Below are 21,485 nucleotides of genomic sequence, written 5' to 3'. Positions count from 1 at the left end.
TTTCCCCATATGTGAACTGGAAAATTGTTGTGAATGTGTCGGAGCAGATAAATACGCCGAGCCCGGGTATCTTCTTGAGATTATTTGCAAAATGCGCAGATTTTCATCTCTAGGATCTAATTGACTCGCAACAGTGTGCGGCATCAGTATGATTATTTGGCGAGTTATCTGTATGAGGCTTCCTGCAAAGAAGACAGGAGGCTATAGATTGATGGTGATGTCCCTGCCACTTCAATTATGACCCAATGGCTTACTTAGGATGTATCTGCACTTTCATATTCTTATTTGAACGGGCGCCAGCACAGCATGGCAGTGGTCAAATAAGACAGAGAAACTCCAAGCAGGGCCTACTCAGCAGGGGAAAGTCCTACAAGCCCAGTGGCACAGGTCTCCTGCTGGTAAAGGTGTCAGGGTGAGGTTCACTCAGAGCACCTGAGCTGTCACTCAGAAACCTTTCCAAAGGTGGCAACACTTAGTTGTGGTGCAAACCGAAGCAGAGCCATTCCATTATCATCACTATTATTTTTAAGGATAAGAGTTTTAAATTAATTAAGAGAGAGAGAGAGAGAGAGAGAGAGAGAAAAAGAAATCTGGGACACATGATCTTTAAGTTGCTCTCATGTTGTGCTTCCGATCCAGAGATACCACACTGAGATGGGCTTTTAAGCAGCAGCTCAATAGGGATGTGCTTAAAATGTGGCCAGAGTTAAGCAGAAGCCTAGGAGCTTTGCTGAAGACATTGATCCAATCAATATCTGTAAACCAAACGCCGTGTCTGCTGCGCTGACTGCCCATTTCTTGGTTCTCTGAGTTGCTGTGCTCTGTGTACAGCAAAATGTTTGATCACTTTAAAGGTACAACGATGCAATAGCGAACAAGATTATATTTAAATATATCTGTATCCAATGCACACATTAAAATTTTCTTGCTAAAATGGAGAGAAGGGGATGAAAAAGTCCTCTTAGTCAAGCGCCCTTCTGTCTGTGTTACTTGGGGTCCAAGCCTCTGGCCTGCTTGTCACATGACTCCAAACCATGGTTTATTAAACTATGGTTTATTAAATCATGGCTTAGCATTATGTGTGAACCTTGCCCAGCAACTTAACTATGGTTAGTTTACTGCCAACAAACCACAATCTAAAGTCATGGTTTGTTGTTGACTTGCAAACCTTGGTTTGCATTAACTGTGGCTTGGTGTTATGTACTAATGCAGTACCTGCATCTAAAGCTAGCCCTCTGAAGACAGATTCATTGATTGAGCCCTTGAATCGAGGGCCAGCTCTACCATTGGGCAGAGTGAGGTGTCTGCCTCAAGTGGCAGATGCAGAGCAGAAAGCAATGGCTAGGTGCACAGAACCGAGTGCCACTTGTTCTTTGACTTTTAAATTACACTGCTGCCCTGGGTAAGATGGAGGTTTCTGTCCCATTGATAGTATTAAAGTTAGATTCAGCAGCCAGTCTAGTCAGCTCCTGAACATGAAACAGGGTGGATACCATTTTGTATTTTACCTCAGGCCGAAAAATGTCTATGATCAGCCCTGCCTGAATCCCTGATCACACTCTATTATTTATCAACACGGCCACTGGAATCTCCCAAATAATTACACCACAGCAGACTTCCCTGTCCGGACAGTTCCTTACATTGTGCCATAGCTCACTTTCTTAATCTGGCTTCCGAGGTTGAAGCCCAATAAACTAAGAATTCAAATGCATAAATATTTACCCACTCGACATTAGTTATACAGGTAGGAACACTAAATACAGATTTCTTTATGCCAAAGTGATAAGATTCTTGTAAGTGTTGAATAATGTACCTTATTACTATAGATATCTCCTTTTGGAGAAAACAAATTAAATCAGATTTTAGATATATATTTATTTAGACTAATTGCAGTCTGGGAAATAAAGTTTATCCTTTGCCTTCTTCACGCTGTTCAAATTGCTTTTTGTATCTCTGGTATAAACACAGATTTAAGAAATTCGTGAGTGGAATTTACTAGGTATGCTCTGGACTCAAGAGCAACATATAGTTGACACTTATTCCGTGTTACCCATGGGCTCCAGTTTTGATTGGAGACTTTGTAGATTTTATTTCTGTCAGCACTCATGTCACAGGTAAAGTTTATCTTTCTTCCTGCATTCTTCATCTGCATTTGAAATACAAATTAATTCAGTTATTGGGTAGGAGTTCTAGCAGGTGGGACTGGTCAAAGTTGTCTTCAGAAGTGTGAGGGTGTTTAAATCAGTGCAAAGCACTGGCATGTTTCTCCACTGGAAGAAGACTTACTAGGTTGCCATGCTGCTCACTTAAGAGAAAAATCTCCAATGGGCACTGGGAAGACAATGGAGGCAGTGCCAGTTTTGTACACCTTTTTGCAAGAAACCTCCCTTAATATAACACATTTTATATGCTATTTTCACTAATATGTGCACTTTAATACATGCTTTCTCCTAATATATGTGCTTTTGTACACATTTTTTGGGGGGTGGGGGTGGGAAACCGTGTTGCATAATTCAGAGAAGTTTGAATTTCAAATGATAGCTGTGTTTCATTCACCTGCAAATTAGATGATTTCTTGTTAAAATGCAATCAGATTTATCCCCCACCTCGATGTGCCTTCCCAGCACTTAGCAGGAGCCCTCTGGCTCAGGGCTTCAACCTCACACCAACACGGAACACCTTGTAGTGCCTGTGCATGCAGAAACCATTGTAGTATAGTTGGGTAGTCTCATTTCCCTTCCAGACTGATAGGCACAGACTTCCAAAATTCAGTATTTAGGGACATGACAACAGGCTCGAGCCCTGAACCATAGCTTAGTCGATAGAGCACGAGTCTCTTAACCTCAGGGTTGTGGATGAGGCTAACCAGAGTTCTGCCTGAAATCTGGAGCCAGGCTTATCGTGCAGGTAGCCTGACACGGTAACATCCAGGAAGAAAAGTAGATGGGGGAAAGCGTGATTTTGAACAACTGAATGGTGGGAGCTGAAATAATTAAGCAGGCCCTCTCTGTTGCTGCTCTGCAATTTCAAAGCACAGCCTCCCAAGGCTGATTTTCACTTAAAGCAAAAAAACCCTTAAGGAGGCAGAGAATTTTGGCATCTAGTTTGGCCCCAGTTAATCAACCCGGGTTTGCTGTTGACTTGCGCCATCTCTCAACAGTTCTTTTGCTGTTGTTGTTGTTTAGTCATTTAGTTGTGTCCGACTCTTCGTGACCCCATGGACCAGAGCACGCCGGGCATTCCTGTCTTCCACTGCCTCCCGCAGTTTGGTCAAACTCATGCTGGTAGCTTCGAGAAAACTGTCCAACCATCTCATCCTCTGTCGTCCCCTTCTCCTTGTGTCCTCCATCTTTCCCAACATCAGGGTCTTTTCCAGGGAGTCTTCTCTTCTCATGAGGTGGCCAAAGTATTGGAGCCTCAGCTTCACGATCTGTCCTTCCAGTGAGCACTCAGTGAGCACTTTTGCTGTTAGCATGTGCTAAAAGAATATCCCATAGCCTCTTTCATGTTTAAAAGACTTTTAAAACTCCCAGAGCTCTTTGGGTGCCAGTTGTCCTGGCTTTGAATTTTACAGTAAAAGTGTATTCTGATCGTAAATTCTCAAGAAGGTTAAACATAAATTAGTCATAAAGCTGGCAAAACTGGAAGGTTGTGAGATGATCTCAAATTTCCCAACGGTTTTTTTTTAAAAATCCTTTCCGTGTTTGTTTAATTAAAGAAGGTAGAGGGTGGGGGTAGGGGGGAAGGAAAAGAGCTAATTTCTTTTAGAAAAATGTGCCTCTTACTTATAACCTCAAACTTTCATGTGCAGAGCACTATGGAACGCTGCAGATCTGAGCTCCATTTAAGACAACAAAGTGGTATTTGATAGTCTGGCTCTTCTGTAGAACAGCTCTCCTTCCTGTCTTTGATGTGAGGATGGTTTATTTAATCAATTATTAATCAAAGTTATGGCATTCTTCTTATATATTTAGGTAAAACTAAAAGATGCTAGCTTCTCCTTGCTTTCTTGTTTAAATAAATGTTTAATCAGATATATATCGGCATAAGAATTTCAGAACTCCCCCCTCTCTCAATATTTTGGAATGTGTATGCTTTAGAATAAAAATGTTCCATTAATTGCACGATGAGGTGCAGAAGTGAGCTTTTTCTTTTCTTTTCTTTTTTAAAACTTTATCGAAAACTGTAATGAAAATAGAAGACAGGTTGTTTGATTAGTAACTCCTTTGCACAGGTGTTTGGGTTTGGAGGCAGCCACTTGAATGGCAACACCTTAGAAGGACAGACTGATCTTTCGTGCAGGGAGAATTTTGATCAGTTGGTAACATTTGCCAGTTTAATCCTGGGTGGTGGGGGTGGGGCATGACTGCAAGAAAAAAACCTCAACTGCAGCTAATTAGTAGCAATGAACTGTGGGTAAGGACAGTCCATTTTAACGTGAGAAGAAATTTTACAGTAACCACCATTTGGGGGGGGGGGGAGTGTATAGAAGGAAACGCTCCCTAGCTGACCCTTGTGGCAATCTCTGTTTCATGTTGCAATAATCCTGTAAATTACTATGCTTTCTTATACTGTAACTTGGAGTTAATTAGTAATTTAACATGCCTCTACACTACTAAATGTCTTCCTTGCATTATATTATGTTGTTTCATGGTCCTACCTTAACACTAATGGGGTTTTGTTATATTTCCTCAAAACACTAACAGTAAAACAAAAGTGAGCGGGAAAATTAATTAGTTTCCCTTTTACCTTTGATTTACCTGTTATTAACAATTAAAGTGGTGGCGCGCTTCTCTCCCCCCCCCCCCCGCCTGCCCCGAGTGCCATTCGAGGCTACGGAGGAGATTTCAAAGCTATAAATGATGTGGGTGGGTGCAGCTGTGATTCAGAGAAAGGGGCAGAAAGATGACTGGAGAGGCAGCCTCTGGAATCGATGCTGCAACCTTGAGATTGGACACACAAATACCGTACCAAGCTGAATTGATGGGGGACAGCCAAGCCTGCTTTCACAATGCTGCAGTTTTGTTTACTTTCAAAACTTTCAAGTGCCTTCTCATCTATGCCTGGTTTCCTAAAGAAGGGATGGAAGGTACTACGAACGTTGTGATATTGTGTCGGACTGGTAGTGCAATCAATTCTATTCTGCCTACCTGGACAGGAAGAGGTCTCTATCAAACATCTGCATGAGATTCTTCAGCAGGAGAGGTCTGGGAATAGACTGGGGACTTTCTGCATATGTATTGAAGCTGGACTATTTTCCAGGTGGACTCTGATCTTTTGCAGCTAGAATAAACATTGATACACACACACACACACAGTGGTACCTCAGGTTAAGTACTTAATTCATTCTGGATGTCCGTTCTTAACCTGAAGCACCACTTTAGCTAATGGGGTCTCCTGCTGCCGCTGCACTGCCGGAACACAATTTCTGTTCTCATTCTGAAGCAAAGTTCTTAACCTGAAGCACTATTTCACTATTTCTGGGTTAGCCGAGTCTGTAACCTGAAGCGTATGTAACCTGAGCTACATATATATATATATATATATATATATATATATATGGTTGAGGAATCAATTGGCTAATCCAAAATAAATAAAGCATTGGCAATTCCCTCACCAATAATCTTCTCCTTGCCAGTGATAGATTTTATTTTTGCAATGTCAAAGTTAAGGTTGACTCAAATGGTTCTATCATACAATGGGCTTTTGCCATTGTAAGAATCAATCTTTCTTTCTTTCTTTCTTTCTTTCTTTCTTTCTTTCTTTCTTTCTTTCTTTTTTTCTTTCTCTCTCTCTCTCTCTCTCTCTCTCTCTCTCTCTGCTTATTTCTTCTTCTTTTTATATAAAAGAAACATAGCACTTTAATTTTCTGCCCTAAAAGATCAGTGGTATACAATGGAGCAGGCTTCATAAAAAAAACGAGAGAAAAAACGGAGCCTTTCCCGGGAAAGGAAGTATTCGAAGCGGCCCTGTGAATCCAACACAAAACATTTCCCGAAGATTTTGTCTCTGGGGGCTTCGGCTAAAAGAAGTGTTGCTACCATTTAAAACCCCTATTCTTTGCAGCGGGATTTGAACATTCCATAAAAAATTCATCCTTGCTTTAAGAGATTTCTGCCTCTCTGTCCTCTCTATTGTTAGACAAATTGAAGTGTGCACTCTGAAGGAGTGTGGCAGTGAACTGAGAATTTATTTACTCATTCGATTCTAATATTGAGAGAATCTACTCTCTCCGCTCAAAGGGTAGAGCAACAATACAAGTGACACCGGGTCATCCGGCACTTCATAGCTACCTGTGAGATAGAATTGTTCTCGTGGCAGATAGGAAGTGACTGAAACCTCTTTTTCTCATCAATGTCTATTATGATTGATGGCTCTATGGTCACATTGAATATGCCCTTTTTAAATAATTCACAATGTCATCATCATAGTACTAGTTTATAACTAGCCTGTTATTTTTACCTTTGTTCATTCACTATCAGAAGGTTTGATAAATTAAATACTGTGGGTTTTTAGTGGTATTATAACACACTGAAGCATAGGCCTTTTTTTTTTTTTTTAAGGAGATCCCCCCCCTCCTTTTAAACAAAATTCTAACTGAGTGCAGCAGTTCCCTCTCAAGAACTTAAAAGCAACAACACACCAGTAGTTTGCAATAAAATAATTTGCTGAAGGAGCATTTCCCAAATGGAAGGGTTTCCTTGTTGAACTACGATAAATATAAAGGAAATGCAATATGTGGGATTTTTCTAGATTATGAAACATTTAGCCGTCACGTGTTGTAAATGTAACAAGTGTCTGCTGGTGATGAGAAGTAATACTTTCCTTCCTAATGCCAACTGCATGTTTTAATTATTCACATCTGTGGAATCTTTAAATTCCCTGTGGAGCAGGAGGACAGTTATTTCGATCTAAGCCATTTTTAACAATGAGCTATGCCAAAATATTTAACCGAGAGAAATGGATAACTATTTATTTTAATTAATTGCATAAGAAGCATATGAGGTGACATCTTATCTCTTTAATTTCATTTGATTGCAAAAATGATGCCAATTACTTGATGGGGAGGGGGGAGAGAATCCTGCTAAACTGTTGCTTTGTGTCGCCCATACATGTAGCTGCACTATCAATGGAACACATTGCACTGCTAGGTAAAGGTAAAAGGTAAAGGTACCCCTGCCCGTACGGGCCAGTCTTGACAGACTCTGGGGTTGTGCGCCCATCTCACTTAAGAGGCCAGGGGCCAGCGCTGTCCGGAGACACTTCTGGGTCACGTGGCCAGCGTGACATCGCTGCTCTGGCCAGAGCCAGAGCCAGAGCCAGAGCCGCACACGGAAACGCCGTTTACCTTCCCGCTGGTAAGCGGTCCCTATTTATCTACTTGCACCCGGAGGTGCTTTCGAACTGCTAGGTTGGCAGGCGCTGGGACCGAGCAGCGGGAGCGCACCCCGCCGCAGGGATTCGAACCGCCGACCTTTCAATCGGCAAGTCCTAGGCGCTGAGGCTTTAACCCACAGCGCCACCTGCGTCCCACATTGCACTGCTAGCACCTCTTTAAAAAAAATGAATTTTTCATTCATTCATTTAAAAATCTTTAATACCACTTAATGTAGCAAACCCCTCTAAGCAGTTTACAGAAAAACAACAGAAATACAAACAACATCCATAAAATGTCCTAAAAACTAAACGAAAGGGAACAAGTCAGCTATATATCACAAATAAAATTGAGCAGCTTACAAAACAAAAGTAAAAATTAAGAGTCAAGAGTCCAGGAGAGCTGGTTCAGAAGATAATAAAATACAGTGTAGATCTGGTTGGGTTGTGTTTTTTTTTTTGTTTTTTTTTTTTTAAGAGGTGCTACATTGCACTGCTAGCACCTCTTAAAAAAACACAACCCAACCAGATCTACACTGTATTTTATTATCTTCTGAACCAGCTCTCCTGGACTCTTGACTCTTAATTTTTACTTTTGTTTTGTAAGCTGCTCAATTTTATTTGTGATATATAGCTGACTTGTTCCCTTTCGTTTAGTTTTTAGGACATTTTATGGATGTTGTTTGTATTTCTGTTGTTTTTCTGTAAACTGCTTAGAGGGGTTTGCTACATTAAGTGGTATTAAAGATTTTTAAATGAATGAATGAAAAATTCTCCATATTATTATTATTTTAGGTGTTGATTGATTTACTGCAATATATAACAGATTTCAGTTTCACCTTCACAAATTCACCCGGATTTACTGGATTTCTATCCCACCTTTTCCTCTAAGGAGCTCAAGGTGCATGGTTCTCCACTTCTCCTCAATTCATGAGTTTCATGGCCAAGTGGGGATTTGAACCCTGGTTTCCCAGGTCCTAGTCTGACACTCTCACCACTACACCATACTGGCTCTCAGTTTTCTATGTGATCGTATAGTTTGGCAGGCAAGCATATGTCATGGAAGTAGCTTATGCCATGGGAAACAGTGGCAGCTGAGGCACTGAGTTTAGAGCACTAGACTGGAGACCTGTGTAACCTGTTTTTTTTTGGGGGGGGGCACAAGTGTCACTGTCCCCATTTGTTGGTTAACCTGTTGTGACAGTAACAAACAGGCAGATGAGGCTCCCTCTCAGGGCTGCATCTTGGGTTTCTTACAATAAGAGTGTACTACTTGCTTTTAGCACATTGTTGTTTTGGTTTTTCTCTACAGCTCTACACATGTCTTACCTACAGCCAGGTATGGAAGGGCTATCTGCTACTCCTGAGACATTCTACCAAAAATGAATGTCCTGGGCATTTACTGATCTGCATGACGTGGGTGGCACTGTGGTCTAAATCACAGACCCTAGGGCTTGCCAATCAGAAGGTTGGCGGTTCGAATCCCCACGATGAGCTCTGGTTGCTCGGTCCCTGCTCTTGCCAACCTAGCAATTCAAAAGCACGTCAAAGTGCAAGTAGATAAATAGGTACCGCTCCGGTGGGAAGGTAAACTGCGTTTCTGTGCACTGCTCTGGTTCGCCAGAAGCGGCTTAGTCATGCTGGCCGCATGACCCAGAAGCTGTCTGCAGACAAACGCCGGCTCCCTTGGCCTATAGAGCGATATGAGCACGCAACCCCAGAGTCGTCTGCGACTGAACCTAACGGTCAGAGGTACCTTTACCTTTATGATGTCATCACCCAAACATCCTTCTGTGTTTTCCCCATTTTTCTTTCAGGGCTCAGAATCCCCTTTCCCCTTCTTTTCTCCTTTAAGCAATGGAACAGTTGTGCCATCTCCCGAGTGTCAATCAACCATAGCACAGTTGGTCCGCATTAGCCACTCTGTTCACTTTGTATCTCTTTGGTCTGTCCCTCCTCTCTAGGAATGGACGTTCTCATATGACCCTCCACTCCACTCATTTTACCCTCTAAATGGCATTCATTGCCTATGAGGCATTCTCCCTCCTGCCCAAAATGGGTGCTATGGGGGCCCTTGATCAGAATTGGGACCAATGACAAGGGGGCTGTTAACTCTTCTCCTCCAGTCTAGCCTGGTCCCATGCACACATCCCAACTTCAGATGTGCATACATTTTGCTTACTTTGTAATAGGAAGGCTCTGGATAAAAATGGGCAAACTTCATCAGCTCAGTTTGGAGAAGTGTTACCAGATGCGAACATTTTTGGAGGATTTTCAGAAAAATCCAAACTTATGCAGGAACTCCTTTCTATTCCAACCCAAAAGGAAGAACAACTCTTGGGACCATACTGCTTACCTTGCATTTGAAGTTAGCATTGCAAGCTGCAGGTGTTTGTATTTCTGAGCCCAGAAATGTGGGGTGTCACGGCATATTGAAACATGCCCACTAGGCCTAGGCATACCTGAACCATGCCTGCTTGGGACAGCATTTGTAGAGGGCCAGGGTTTTTTTGCTACAAATATTTCCGCTTAGGAATGAGCTGGGGAAATGAAGTACCCTACAGCAAGCCAGTAACCTAGTGTTGCAAGGCTGGTGCCAGGCGAAACTGACTGGTGGGTGACTGGCAACAAACACTCTATTAGGCCAAGATTCACTGAGAACTACGTTGGAAAGGCAATTCACTTCAAATACAGTGGTACCTCGGGTTACATACGCTTCAGGTTACATACGCTGCAGGTTACAGACTCTGCTACCCCAGAAATAGTACCTCGGGTTAAGAACTTTGCTTCAGGATGAGAACAGAAATTGTGCTCCAGCGGCGTGGCAGCAGCAGGAGGCCCCATTAGCTAAAGTGGTACCTCAGGTTATGAACAGTTTCAGGTTAAGAACGGACCTCCAGAACGAATTAAGTTCTTAACCCGCGGTACCACTGTATTGGCATTAGGAATGGATGAATATGTCAGTTTGGGTTTCTCATTTTTTCCATCTTAAATTCAGTCTTCCACATTTCCACATCAATTTCTCTCTCTCTCTGTGTGCATTTTTAAAAAATATCCTCACGAAAATTCGCCAGCATTTTAGTGCAAATTTCTCCCAATAAAGCTGTGCATCTAAATGTGAATGGATGAAACATATTGCTTTGGCTGCAGCCTTAGTAAAACTATTCAGTCTTTATGAAAAGAAAAATCCCATTATGTAATGAACTGTAAGCACTGTGAGGCCATTTAAATGCTAATTACCTGTGAGTGTTTATGTTCAGCCGCTTCTGCACCATATGTAGATTGCAGCAAGCAAGGCTCAGTTCTATATTCCATAGGATAGGATGTGTGACACAGAGAGTTTTTATAGGATGTGGCTTGCTGCCCATATACTTCCTTGCAGCCCAATGTACCTGCATAGACAGAAGGTGCTATGTGAAGAATTATTACATGCAAGTTGTGATTTAGCTAGTAACCTGGGCCACTTCCTAACCTTTGTTCACCTGTACCAGCATATACTAGAAATACTTAAGGCAGCTCATACAGTATGTTCTGCTCATGCCCATTGCAGACATCTCTTTAAAATGTCTTTATAAGGCTCATCACTGTTTTGGAACTGTTCCCTATTCATAAGCATAGCAGGGCATTATTTGGCTCTAGCTGCTGTACTGGGGATGGAATTACATTACTGATGAGTCGTCTCTTCTCAATTCAGAACTGGGCTTAGTTAATAGGAGCTGTTTTCCAAAACAATTTGAAATTGATCTGTTTCCTAGGCTAAATTCAGAGACTTCATTCTACTTGATAGGACACCAGTGTGTGTGTGTGTGCGCGCGCACGTACACACATTCAAATTACCCTTCTCTCCCATGGCCACCCATGAACCCCGAGCTCTGTTCTGCTGTTTCCTTCTATATGTGGAAGCAGCTGTGATGATCTAGGTCTCTGCTTCTCCCTGGTTCCAAGAATGCTGAAACAGCAGTGTGCCAGGTGAAAGGGACTCTGGAAACACGTTGCTTGTACATCAGGAGCTCAGGGTTCCCTGTGCTTGGAACACTGCTGAGCATGCTCACAATAATATCCCAGGTGGCAAGAGCAAATACTGACCATCCTGGTGACTGTACTCAGCTGCCCTGAATGCAGTCTATTCCCAGCGCTCTTTGCTAATCTGTACATGCCTAGAAGATGGGTTTACATTCTGAACCAGTAAATAGTGATTGATTGGGCAGTGGAGTATGAGTAGAGAGAAATTACATATCCCAAATGAAGTAACTACAAGCCCACTGATGAAGCAGGGTGAAGCGCCTACCTTGCCTCTGCCACTGACCCGCCGTCTCCGCTGGAAGTGGAGAAGCAGGGCTGGCAGTTGTTTCTGGTGAGATCTTGCGAGATCTCACAGAACACATGAGATTTTGCGAGACTTCGCTGAAATCTTGGCGGCAACCGCTGCTGGTACTTTGTGGGTGCCACTGCTGCACAGTGGTGTGGCGGCACAAGGGAGTAGGGTGGCAGAGGGGCAGTGCCAAACTGACTCTGAGGGGTTGCAAAAAATCCCCAGAGAAGCGTGCAAGGGGTGGAAGGGGAAATTGTTTCATCCAGCAAGCAGAAATGTTTGCACTTATGGAGCAAATCATCCTAGCGCTACTTTGAATCCTACCCTTTATTTACAGGCAACAACCATTTGGGGGATGTCCAATTGGGGGCGTAAAGTGCCATAACGGGCTAACACGTGCTCCACACTGGGTTAAGAGCGGTAGATTCGTAATCTGGTGAACTGGGTTCGCTTCCCCGCTCCTCCACATGCAGCTGCTGGGTGACCTTGGGCCAGTCACACTTTTCTGAAGTCTCTCAGCCCCACTCACCTCACAGAGTGTTTGTTGTGGGGGAGGAAGGGAAAGGAGAATGTTAGCCGCTTTGAGACTCCTTCGGGTAGTGATAAAGCAGGGTATCAAATCCAAGCTCTTCTTTTTCTTCTTCTTCTTCCACCGATGCGCTGGCTTATGTTCCTGGATTTATTTATTACATTTATATCCTATCTTTTTCTCCAATGAGCCCAGGGTTGTGTACATGGTTCTTTCCCTCTCCATTTATCCTCATAAAAACGCTGTGTGGTAGGCAGGTTAGGTTGACAGGCTGTGATGGGCCCAAGGTCACCTAGTGAGTTTCATGGCAGAGTGAGGATTTGAGCCTGCCTGGGTCTCCCAGGTTGTGTTCCAGCACCCAGACCACTATGCCGTATGCTGTAGTCTGGAGATCTCCAAGAACTCACCTGTGCGCTCAGCAGGTGTGTTTCAGCTACTCATTTGCCTTTGGTCATCTGTTCCCTTGGCCTTTCAGAAAGTCACTTGTGTGATAGCATCTTGCATGGCATGATTGGCTGAAGACGTGGCGGCTGACTTTGTGTCATTTCACACAACAGTATTTTGAGTCTTTCCTGTTTGTTTGTTTGTTTTTGCTGTGCCATGTTATTGATTTCTGTTAGAGCAAAAACATCAGGTACGTTGTGTCTCTAAGAAACACAGACATTACCCATCCAGGCATTTTAAATATATATGAATCAAATGCATCAGGCCAGTTTGTGATGTCTGAATGGAAGTCTTTAGTTTATGAAAATTATAATTATTTAGATTTAAAATTTTTTTTTGGTCCACAGTCAGCTTGAAACGTTGCAAAAACTCTGCAGCTGCACACTGGTATAACAAAACCATTGAACAGATGGTGGAAGGTACCAGGCCAACTCAAGGGATTAAATGCAAGGCTTTTGAAATTTAAAATTAAAGCTGGGTGATCTTGGGGAAGAAAACGTGCTTGCCAAACATGCCTGCTCAAAGGAGGGGGGGAGTTCTTCAAGTTCTCAAGACAAGCTGACTTTGATTCAAGTAAGGCCCCAACGCCTATGCATTTAAGGTACTTGACAGAGCTGGAAACAAATGGAATGATAATAAATAACAACAGCAACCCAATGCATACATACTTTCTTGGGAGCAAGTCCCACTGAACTTAATAGGACTTACTTTTCGGTAGGCATGAGGTGGTGCTTCACTTCTTTTGTCAATAAATATTCACATTTGTCCAGAATTCTAATTACCTGAATCTTTTGGACATCCAGTCCATTTAAGTAAATGGCACTGAGTTGCAGGATGCCCCCCATCCCCCCCAAAAAGTGTGATTTCTTGGTACTTCTCTTCTTGCCTTAAATGAATATTCAGTTTCTGATTTAATTCTTGATTTCTCAGTTGGAGCTGCTGCGCAAATCTCTGTTCTTTGAGATGCATCCATTCACTCATTCGGAAACAGAATGGTTTTCTCTCTCTCGGTCTTTCTTTCCAAACAGTAAAGGAAATTAGTTTTGGAATAACCATCATAACCCAGGGACTTTCTGTTCTAAATGTCACCTTTATGTCAGGAGCATTGTGGCCTGCTCATAGAGCTATTTCAATTTCTCTCCGAAGCTGGGCATTGTTTTCTGCAGTCCCCCCCTTCTATATTATTTTTATGGTCATTCTTAATTGGGAGCCTGATGGGAGCATTTAAGCTTACAATGAAGAAAAAAAAAGCCTACTGGGTAGAAAGCAGCAATCTCAGAAGCTTTGATGGCCTTGTTGGCCAGAATTTGTAACTCCGGTGACCTGTTTGCTTACAGCTCTATTTGAAATAGAAATGGCTGGTAATATTGTGCTGTGTTTGCTAGAGCCCTTGTTAATACATTAGATAACCTATTAATCAGAACTTTATAGTCCTATGCAAAATGTGCCTGGAGGACAATTTAATCACTTATTACAGCTGGTTTATATATTTACTTTCCCTTCCCCCCCTTCCCATCATAAGCAGCATGTTCTTTAACAAAAAAATAAAATAAAAATGAAGTTGTAGGGAGAAATGTAGGTTGAACATGGCAAATTCATTGTTCCACTGAAGGCTGAGACCTTCAGCTAGTTCAGAATGCAGGTGTTGCCCGGGAAAAAATACAACCTCGGCTATTGTTAATAGGTTTGGAAATAAATGAGTGAGACTGCCATCCACAGAAACCTTTAGTAAAAGAAAACATAATTTGATTATTGCTTGAGGGTGGGGGAAAGGGGAAAAAAAGGCACTATAACTGAATGACTGCCTTTCATTTTGCTTTCTTACACCTGCCGGATGATTTTTTGAGGGGAGCCAAGTCATTGCTTAAAGACTTCAATTATCAGTTATGGAGGGAAACTTCAGCGAATGTCTGCCTTCCTCCATCTAAAGCTGAAACCTTTCAATGCAAGACAGCTGATTTGGGATGCTTTAGTTGGCAGCCACAGGCTGGCAAGCTGAACAGATATAAATTAACAAGAAAAGGTTAAATCAGAGTAAACTGAGTTTGCATCAACATCTACAGGCTAAAGTAAATTCTGAACCGAGGCCTTCGCTTTGCCCTTTCTTTTTGCTTCTGGAAAATCCAGCCATGTGCTGCTGGGGCAAACCCTCAGTAGTTTTATAGATTCTTCTCTCCCTTCCAGATCTTTTTCTCTCAAATATTAGATGCCACCCTAACATAATTGGGGATTTCCAATCCTGTTGTTGTATCAATAGAATTCGATCTTCAATTCTCAAATTGGCTGTCATGGCTTTTCTTCTCTTGTGTACGACTGGAGCAGGAGTTTTCAATTCCATGGTGTTTCTAACCCATTCACAAGGAGGTATCCGGCATGTGAGCAAGTTTGGCAGGGTCATAGACAAGCTCAATCCATGGCAGCATTTCCTGGGATGATGCCCATATCGGTACCACATTCAACTCAAGGGCTGGTAGCAGCATAGATCCCTCACATGGCCTGTATGGAATGATAGTTACTCCCTTAGGGGAACCATCTCCTTCCCACAGGAAAAGAAAAAAACATATTTATGCTACTATTCCATGAAGATGAAGTTAAAGACTGGGCAAACTGGGGGAGCATTTACTTGTAACATTTATGGGTGCAGTACTCAAACCCAGTCTTGGTGGGACATCGTGAACTATCTGAAGATAATATATAAGACATTTCCAGACTCTTCTCTTGCTCTGGGTATCCCTCTCAATATCCTTGTGGCACCTTATTCCTTTTATAAACTGACAGAGGACTTTACACCTACAAAGGTCTTTAAGCAGTTTACAAAAACCCAAATACAGAAGCATTAGAATATAAACGTTCAATATTAAAATGCACAGTACAACAATCCCATTAAATATAAAAATGCTCTGCCTTCATCTCCCTCTATCCCTGTAGTTACACTGTGGCTGAAGATCCCCATTTCCCCCTCAGTCTTTGATCCCTGATCCCTCTCAATTCCTTTACCCTTCATCACAGTTTGTCTCTCTTACACTGTGGTCATACTTATCCCCTCCCCCCAGTCTATTACAGTGGTACCTTGGGTTAAGAACTTAAATCGTTCTGGAGGTCCGTTCTTAACCTGAAACTGTTCTTAACCTGAGGTACCAATTTAGCTAATGGGACCTCCCACTGCCGTGCGATTTCTGTTCTCATCCTGAAGTAAAGTTGTTAACCCAAGGTACTATTTCTGAGTTAGTGGAGTCTGTAACCTGAAGCATCTGTAACCTGAGGTACCACTGTACTATTAGCAGCAGCAGTAGTCATCATAATATTTCTATGTGCACAAATATAGCAGTGTAATTTAAAATGCTGTTTTTGTCTCTAGGCATTCTGATATACTTTTGTTTTACGCATTTGGGTCCACAAAGTTATAAATGCTAACCACCACAAGATAATGGAAGCTTCATTAAAATCTCTATAGGACAAAGAAGTGCAAGGCATTGTGGATTTATATTTTACCTTGCTAACCTGAAAACCTAGAGTTTTTACTTTCAACACCACAATTATTATTTTTGCTTCTTCTTTTTTTCTCTGGGATTGTTAGGGTTAATGGAAGAAAGGTTATTTCCTCATTTCTCCCATATTTGACATTACTGTATATATTATGTACACAGTGCATAAGACCTGCAGCATATGAGACTATCTCATTGCATATAACAGAGAAATTGTGTTTACCATCTCGATGGGAATTTCTGATGGAAAACCGACAATATTTGCAAAATCCAAATCTCATAAATTTTGCTATGATTTGTGTATTGGTGTAATTTGCATTGCTGTGATGGAGTGTACTTGTGAAATCTCCAAGAAGTCAGAAACCTCGATAAGGTGTCAAAGTGCCATATCACAGAACTAAAGAAGTTCAGGTCTGGCAAAATGTTTTTAATTTGTTTTTATTAATCTTTAATATATTCCCAGCTCCACAGTGGTTAATGCTGAATGTTTTTTCTTCTTCCAAGGGTGTTCTGTTTGCTGTAATGTTTTATCCCATTTCAAAGATAATATTGCATGTAATCCTATGAAACGATACAGTCACTAATTTGAAAATTGCTAGGGAGTTAGTGTTTAAGACCGTAATTACTTACTACTGTTAATACCTTGCTTTCGACTTTAGTTCATCCAATTCTTACAATAGCTTTGCAAGAGGAGTGAGAGTGGAGATAATAAGAGCCTTTTAGTGTAATGCAGCAGAATATTAATATCTGGGTCTTACTTGTGTGGTTTTGTTTTTTTAAAAAAAAGATTTACAAAGTCTGAGACTGTGAAACTAAATTATGGACTAACACACAAAGAGGCCTAATTTGCCGGGAAGAATACTCACATGCAGGGAACTTGTTCTTTAAAGTTCTAGAGGAATACAGTACATTTATCAGCTTTGAGTGGGTATCATTGTGTTTATAACAGAGTGGAGGCACCATGCAATTTTGCTCTTGAAATTGGTTTATATAGATGACTGGTTGCTGTGAAGTGTATGTCAGAGTTCCATGCAGCTGTTATAAAGTAGTACAATTGTCATCGCTTCTTACATGGTTGTTGAGAAGAGCCTGAGAGCCCAGCTCAGTCAGCTGTTGAATAGATAACCCAACACAGTTAACGTGGCATACATTGTAAAGAATTACATGCCTGCTACAATGAGCTTTGGGCTTTTGGTCTAGATAATAATCCTGGTGGGTGTACCACGTGTAGTGGCTGTCTGATCACTCAGATACGACTGATGAAACATAAAGAAAAATGTCAGTCGACTCAAAGAAAAATGCTGCGGCAAGTTTGTTTAAGGTTCATGGTAAACGGCGGTGGGTTTTTAAATTTAACCCTGAGTCTACTGAAGGCTGAGCTGTCAGGCTCAATGCATAGCTGGAAGTAAGCTGGGGATGGAATCCCCTCGCAGATTACATTGGCAGTTTTGTCAGCGGTGACAAAAAGCATTGGCCATCTCTTCTGATCACAGTGGCCTTGTCGCCTCCTCTCACCGCAAACCGAGGCCTCGTGTCAGGTTACGTTTGCAATGCGTGAACCTAACAGCCCTACGAGGGATAAGTGTTTGTGACTTCTTAAGTGCCAATGGCACCTCTCATTTCACCAGATGGCAACACACTGGAATAATCAGAGTGGCGATATGGACTGAATTCGAGAAGCAGTAATTAACAGACTTGTCACAGCTTAATAAATGGCACCATGCGGTGATCCACTCAAAGAGGCCGCAAGAACTTGAAAGTTTAGCGCACAAGAATAAAAACATATTTTGAAGTTATTTTCCACTGGAGCCTTTTATCACAAATATTTTTAACCTAGTTCCCTGTGGTTAAGGATGTAAGATGACTATGTTGCATGTGGAACTGCTTCTTTTCCTCTGCAGTTCATCTTCTGGCAAAAATGAAGATTCATCTGCTATGGAGAAATTACATTGTTGTTATGTTATTCCTCCACATTCATTTCAATGCAAAAAAACCACAGTGAATATGAGGGGAAATTGCTTATTGTTTGTGGACTGAAAGCAGCGGTAAGAGTGAATATCGATTGCATTCGCTGGATTGATTTCAGTTCCAGGCATGGGATGAATAAGCAAACATCCTCAACTTCTGCTCTTGTTTCTGTTTTCATTGGAATTCTCCTGCATCCCTACTTGCAACAAGAGCTGAGCTTAGACAATAAGTGTGTGAAAGTATATATTAGTTTCTTACAGTTTTTGGTTGTGTTTGGACCATTCTTTTCATTCTTACCTCCATTCCTGCTGACATCAGTTCATCAGTTGACAGCTGTCAGATCTTAACAGATAACTGTGAAGTGTGTTCGGATGCATAATGACTGGACGTGCACACCCCATCCTTTTCCTTGATGCAATAGACTGGGAACAGAAGTAGGTTGAGTCCAGATGATCAGTGTTCTGCATACCAGAAATTTAGGTTTGCACAGTTAAAGTGGATCATAAGGCTCTAACACTTTAGTATAGCAAATCTACTTCCCCACTGAAAAATGGACCACTTGCCGTTAGAAAAGTGACAGGGAATTGAGCAGCACGAGGTGAAAGGATAATAAACAGGAAGACATTTAAACACCATGCAAGCAACTCAAAAGATAGGCAAGAGAAATGTTCATTATTGTGTAACCTCCCTGAAAACAAATCAGAACAAATGCTGGACATGGTTTAAACTCTGTGTAAGCTTTGTGCAAGCAAATAAGGATGAATGTTCAATTAACAGGTCATCTGGAGCAGAGGCCATAATAGAGCAACAGAGTAGGCAACTCTTGAGCTTCTGAGGGTGTGCTTGATATTCTTGGAGGGTCAACATCTGGGTCAACATCTGTCTTATATTGCAGTGAGCTCTCTAGCCATGTCCTGTGGCACAGCTGTTTTTGGAAGGGGTGGGGAAGCGGTCATCCCAAGTTCATGGCATCAGAGGTGTTACTGGGAATGAAATACAAATGCAATAACACCCACTCTTCTATATCGTAACCTACAGGGCAGCCTCGGGGAACATCTAACTCATTTAAACGGCTAGCTTTTATTCATTATTTTTAGACTGTGCTTTTAATATTGTCACATCACAGCCACTAATAGATCCCCAAAGTATATGTATGCTGTGGGAAGCAGTGTCTACTTGAATTTAGGCTGCAGATCGCATCTCTAATGCCAGGCTTAGCTCTGCTTTCAGCTAATGTAAGTGGAGGTCTTTTTATTTCATATTTCAAGCTGTTAATGAATATTGGGGAAATGAGGCTTTGCAGTTATGTGGACTCACACTCTGAAGGCTTTAATTTTGAAAAGAATGGAATGGTTCATAGGACCTGTAGTTTGGAGCTGAACTTTGGAGGACGGTTTGTCTGAAAGGCCACGAGGTCAAATCTATTCAATGCAACTTCTGTCATGCAGTTGTAGTCCAACACCATATGAAAGTATACGTAGAACCTATTTTCTACAAGGGATGGATGGATAGATGAACAAATCTGTTAATTTCATTTCTGCTTCATTTCTCATTTTTCCAGTCTTCAGTTTGCCCCATTTCTGCTTCAGTTTGCATTAAAAATTTAAAAAAACCATGAAAACCACATTTTCATGCACATTTGTTCCAATATACACATCTTTGCAAGCTTTCCCTTTAACAAAGTACATTTCTGTGCATTGTTTTCACTGAAATATACATTTTCCCGAACCCTTTTCCACAACATATGCATTTTTATATGTAGTTTTCCGTTGGAGAACTGCATCACAGCATTTGGAGAAATTTGTATTTTGAAGGATAGTTGCATTTTGCTTCACATTTTCATTCAGGCAGTGCTCATTAGGTAGGTTTGCATTAAAATACCAACCTACTGCTGTACATTGCTTTATAAAATTCAATTGATTTTCTAAAAAAAACCCTTAATTTTAAGCTAAAGATAGACAACTCACATTTTTTCCAGTCAGTGTCACTTTCTTATGAATTCACCCATAAATTTCTTCCATCCTGTTTCCACATTACTTATTATCATTTTTAATACAAGAGATCCATGCAACAATTCACATTTTAAATGCACATTTGAATGTGTGTTTTCATATGTTTTCTGTGCTGAGAACTGGGAAGTGAGAAAACTGTAGGCTAAGTGGTCCACACCTTAGTCTTTGAGGTGCGGGCCGGTTCAGCTCATATAGGAATCCCCAAAGATGAAATTCCTCACGCTATTTTCATCAGAGATTTATTTAAGGCATCACTTCGCTAAGTGGTTGGCAGCTGTGCCACCAGCAGGAAATAATAATAATAATAATAATAATAATAATAATAATAATAATAATTTATAACCCCCCCCCCAATCTGGCTGGGTTTCCCCAGCCACTCTTGATGACTCCCAATCGAATATTAAAAACACAGTACAGCATTAAACATTAAAAACATCCCTAAACAGGGTTTCAGATGTATTTTAAAAGTAGGATAGTTGTTTATTTCCTTTACATCTGATGGGAGGGTGTTCCACAGGGCGGGCGCCTCTACCAAGAAGGCCCTCTGCCTGGTTCCCTGTAACCTCACTTCTTGCGGTGAGGGAACCACCAGAAGGCCCTCGGTGCTGGATTTCAGTGTCTGGGCTGAACAAGCATACCCTGGATTCTGTGCACATGGAGGCAGACACTGTGCACATGTGATGTGCATACATCATCTCGGAACCTTGTGCTCACATCTTTGGGTGGTAGTGGGATATGGCATTTGCTTTTGACTGAGGGCCCACCTAGATGCAAAAAGCCTAAGAAAGAATGGGGAGCGTAACTCTTTCTCTGCTTGCCAATTGAGAATTCCTTTGAAATGCAAATAGCAGCTTATACATACCCTCCAACATTTCCCTGATGAAAATAGGAATGTCCTATTTAACGACAACACCAACAACACCCTGCCCATCTGACTGGGTTGTCCCAGCTACTCTGGGCAGCTTGCAACATATATAAAAACATAATAAAACATTATACATTAAACAACTTCCCTATACATGGCTGCCTTCAGATGTTTTCTAAAGGTTGTATAATTACTTATCTCCTTGCCTTGGGGGTTTCATAACTCCATACCCTCCAACATCTCTCCAATGAAAATAGGAATGTCCTAAGGAAAAACGGGACATTCTGGGATCAACTCGGAAACCAGGACAGCTCCTGTAAATCAGGGACTGTCTCTGGAAAACAGGGACACTTTGAAGGTCTGCTTTTAAGAAGGGATGCTTGTCAGGAGCATGTCAGGGAGAGTAAGAGATAAAATTCCTGCTCCCTGGGATTCTGAATCTGTCCAGGCTCCCTGCTCAGCTGCTATTTTACACAACTGTGCTTGTATCCATGTC

This window comes from Podarcis cretensis (genome assembly GCF_951804945.1).
Source record: "Podarcis cretensis genome assembly, chromosome: 1".
NCBI classification, from domain to species: Eukaryota; Metazoa; Chordata; class Lepidosauria; order Squamata; family Lacertidae; genus Podarcis; species Podarcis cretensis.
This window is presented reverse-complemented; position numbering follows the sequence as displayed.